Source organism: Trachurus trachurus (assembly GCF_905171665.1).
Source record: "Trachurus trachurus genome assembly, chromosome: 13".
NCBI classification, from domain to species: Eukaryota; Metazoa; Chordata; class Actinopteri; order Carangiformes; family Carangidae; genus Trachurus; species Trachurus trachurus.
The window spans coordinates 26,883,470-26,888,055 of record NC_139892.1 but is presented as its reverse complement, the minus strand read 5'-3'; positions in this window follow the sequence as shown (position 1 = coordinate 26,888,055).

Sequence of the window (4,586 nt, the reverse complement as noted above, 5' to 3'; positions counted from 1 at the left end):
CACAGTAGGGGATTCAATGTAGACTGTTATGGACTTACTACACGTTTGCATTGTCATTGTTGTTGTCAGTGGACTACAGTAAACACTGGGCCAACAAAAATTTCAAGTCTGAATGTGTTGAACTGCATTGTTACAATCAAAACGGATAACTTTTTAACACAGAAATTAGTGTTTTCAGTAGTTTTTATGTAGAGCACATGAACATTTAGTCTTGATTGGAAGAATACATTTGAAACCCGTTTTATGACGACAGATGGTTATTGACTTCTGACATCATGACACTTTACCATCTTGGCCTTTCTGTTTTTCGCAACAACAAAAAAAACAACATTGTACATTGTAACATTGTAACATTGTTTTGTGTGGAAAAAAATGTCATTGTCATGCCATGATATTGTGAGTAAGTGACGGTAAGTGGTATCTTTTGAGACATGTTTGCCATGTTAATTTCAATAACTGCAGTAGGTTTGAGAGGATTGTTTTTCATATTTACAGCGCACAGAAACTGACATAACACCACTACTTCTTACCACTTTTATATGTACTCATGTATTGCAAAACATCTTTTGATTTACTCAGTGATGGTTGTTTCCAATTTGTTTATGAATGAGAGCTCCCTCAAGATTTTATTCATCAATTTGCTTAATGTCTATGCTTGTTTTGTTTTTGTTTTTTTGCTTTTATATCATATGAAATTCATGAACATGCATGTATAAGTTCCGTCATGTTGGAACTGTTTCGGAATGACTAAAGTTATGTAAGAACATTACATCCTTAACCCTTTTGTTTCCCTTTCTGTTTTGGTTTTGATCCCTTTTTTCTGCATTCCTTCACTGAATGGAAATTACTTTTCATTCACAAAACCTTTGGGTTACATCGAGAAGATCTGAGGTCTTGTAAAACTGATATGTCTTTAAAAATGTGGTGTTCCTATTTTGCACACGTGATTGTAGGGATATTCTCTTTCAAATAATAATTCTGGCCATTTATGGGGAACAGTTTTCAAGAGACACTAACTCATGTTATCACAGAACCAGGGTTATAAATATTACTGGTTATTGTTGGGTTAGGGGTTAGGGTTAGCACTATAGAAAACCTGCTTTATTACACATATTATTTTTATAAGCTTACAATCTAAACTGTATGTCACAAAGGTCTTATTTGTAGCACATAGATGTTTCTTGCATTCTTAAAAACTCCAGACTAATCAACTGTTTTACATTTTCAAATCACTCTAGCTTTTAGTAAACAGGGTCAAGATAAAAGATGGTCTCTGGATTTGTTGTTTCAGCAGTCTTTACTCTGGTTTATGGCATGTTCCCTAAGCTCAAAAGTAGCCTGTACTGTCCCTGTTTTCACCTCTGCCCAAGCCCATATTAATTTCACTCAGGCTTTGGCTTGGAAGTAACATCCTCATTAAGCGAAGGATTATAAACACATATTCCACACTGGTCTTAAACTGTAGGTGCTCACTCAGACACACAGATTAGAAAATCCTGCAGATGTAATGAAATTCTGCTTTCCACAAATGTGACAGGTAAAACTGAGCTTTGCTTGTTTTGTCTCTGTCTTATAGGATTTGTGTCACATTCAAAATGATGTGACAGAATTTCAGGTTTGATACGATTATTGCTTCCGACTAAAGACAGTTGGGTAGGATTTACATCTGTCCAATGCCACGTACCGGTATGCTTAAAGTCAATCAATTAGCAAATGGAAAGGATGACAGTGGGTGTTAAGTGGAAAATTTTTGAGATACAGCAATATAATTTCACGCATCATACAGTCAGCATTGTTTTAAAATGCTAAACTTTTGGATGAAATAGCCCCAGCATTTAAATGAATGGATTCAGCATCATCAGTTTGCATACTAATGATGCAAACACAACTTCTATCACTTTTCTAAAGTTAAGGTTTAACTGTTCCTGGCCACCATTTGAATTTGACATTTAAATTCTGATAGTTTTACTAAGTGTGATTACCCACCAACAAAACAAAAAAACAAACATATTTTGATGTGAAATCAGGGCTCATTTGGTGCAAATATTGAATATTCCAATAACACCAACATACTACAGCAGAAATCATGAATGAAGACAAAGTTCATTTCTGAATGTGTGATACCAGGTTCAAATCAATCAGCTGAAACTCTTTTGAAGTCTAAAATGTTTTTTTGTCTGTTTGTTTTTGATGTTTCAGTCTATTGTCCAATGGATTGATTGATTTTGACCTTGCAGCCATTCAGTGTTTTTTCCACTTTTATCAGTCCTCTATTTTTGACAGTTGACTGCATTCAGTGCTGTGATGGAGAAAAAAAATCCAAACCATGACTTCACCATGTTCCTGTGTCAGACAAAGACGAGGAAAGCAATAGTCTAAAATATTGAGTTTTTAATTAATTTGATTTAAAATGCTGTTCTATACATTCATATAACTTTATTAATAAAGATGAATCCCATATCCTTGTTTAAAATGTTTTAAATTGTTCCTAGAGCAGCACTTTCAGCCAAATGATTCAACTGAATTGATTCAAGTGTCTTTTACGCACATTTGACAAAACTGGCAACATTTTGATGCTCACTGTTTAGCTGATATTCCACTTAAAGTCAATAAAATCGGTGCGTAGAGAGAGAAAAAGTTTATGTTGAGTTGGAATGTAACAAAGTAATCACATGTTAATCTATGAGTTCTGCAAATGAGGGTATGGTGGATTCTGAAAATTAATTCTGGTCAATTACAACATAGAAAAACACAACATGCATGGATGACTAACACAGTGTGACTGTTCAATGATGGCTTCCTCTAAATTTTTTTCTGCACTGCTAATCTGAAAAAATGACTCACTGCTGAGTCTAACTCTCAAAAGAGCATAGTTAATTAAAAACCAGCGTATTTAGCAGAATTGCAGACATCATTTTTACTTTTCCACTTTTGATGCTGATAAATTCTTATAATTTCTCCATGACTTTTCAAATAGTCGCAGTCTGACACAGCATGACCTTCTGGCGGATCTTATCCTGAAAGGCACTTTTCCTTGTGCTTCTAGTGTTACTGAGGACTATTAAATCAAGAAAACAAGTGTGAATGTAATCTGTCACTGTACAAGCAGCTGGTTGATAATCTGACGGTTGCAGCCCAGGGTGCTAGCTAGCTGGGTTCGACACGTCCCCTGGTTTCTCTCATTTCTCTGAGAGATTACAGTATTATGGTCTTCATTTATATAATCCTGTCAATGGGATACAGCCCCTCTCTCTGCACTACCCCCAAAATGAAGTTCATAGTGACTGCAGCATGTAATCAGTTAGGATACAGTAGCTCAACAGCTTATAAGACTTATGCTGTGTTGCAAGAAGGTCATGGACCTTATGCCAGGATTGATTATACAAGTATTGTGTCTTTCTCTAGGATCCTGCCCTCTGATACAGAGACTATAGCGGTATGGGGTTGCCTATTCCATGTCATAGAAATCACTGGAGTGCTGCTATTTTAGTTTACACAAGGTGCATTCTTAAAGAAAATAAGGGATTTGAGCATTAATTGATGTATCAGGGTATAATCTGGTGTTTACTGAAGTGAAGACCAGCATTATCATATCATGAATTCTGGTTTATATTATTTTGATGTTACAGCAATTGGGTGTGTGTGTTTTTTCCAGACATCTCATGTTTGTCTCAAAATTAAAGTGGATATGCAAAATATGTACAATCTTGTAATCCAACAATGTTGTTGCGTTTTTAACATAACCTGCAAGAAAACAATTGTATGTGTGGCCCAACCAGAATCGGCCAGTGCCGGCCTGTTGTTAAAGTCAATTAATCTTCATGAGTGTTTGAATTTTATTAGCATATACTGTATATTCTTTTGCAAGCAAGCCAACTTCCAGATGTTTTCATTTCTAATCCTTGTTTTTCTCCCTCGCCTCCTGTTTCCTAATCCTTGCTACCTAAAGTATTGTGGAGTCTGTCTGTCAGAGGATAATGACTGGAAGCATTGGAAAAGTAGGTAAAAGGGACATACATCGACCCCTTTATAAAAATAAAACCATATTGTGTGACAAAACAAAATGGAAAAGTTAAAATGGACTGATAATTATATTAACAGTAATCTGATCTAATTCATTCTGACAATGTCTTCTTATGATTAAAAAAAAAAAGATTTCATTGAAAAAAGGGAGGGGGGCAGGGGGTGGATGAAAATGATGGAAATAAGTGAGAGATCTTCATCCAGATTTTGGGAGAAAAAAAAGGAAAAGGAATATAGGCTCCAACACAGAAGATATGTCAAGACTGATACAGAGTTCAAGGGGGCTTTGCATTAATCTCGCGTTGTAATGACAGTTTAAGGTTTTGGTATTCTGATGAATTCCAGGATTGGGCTTAAACTGCTTTCATTTTGTTTGCTGGTATTTAATCTTCTAACCCTGCGTTCTTAATGAGAACTCAGAGCAGGTTTTTAATCTCGCATGAATGAGGCCGCGGATTATGGGCCTCTGACCTTGCCATGCCGCACAGCTGCTTCCTCCTCAAATCAAGTCTCTCGTCCCGTGTAGCTTGCAAAAGAGGATAATCTTACTTTTTGAGCTACAA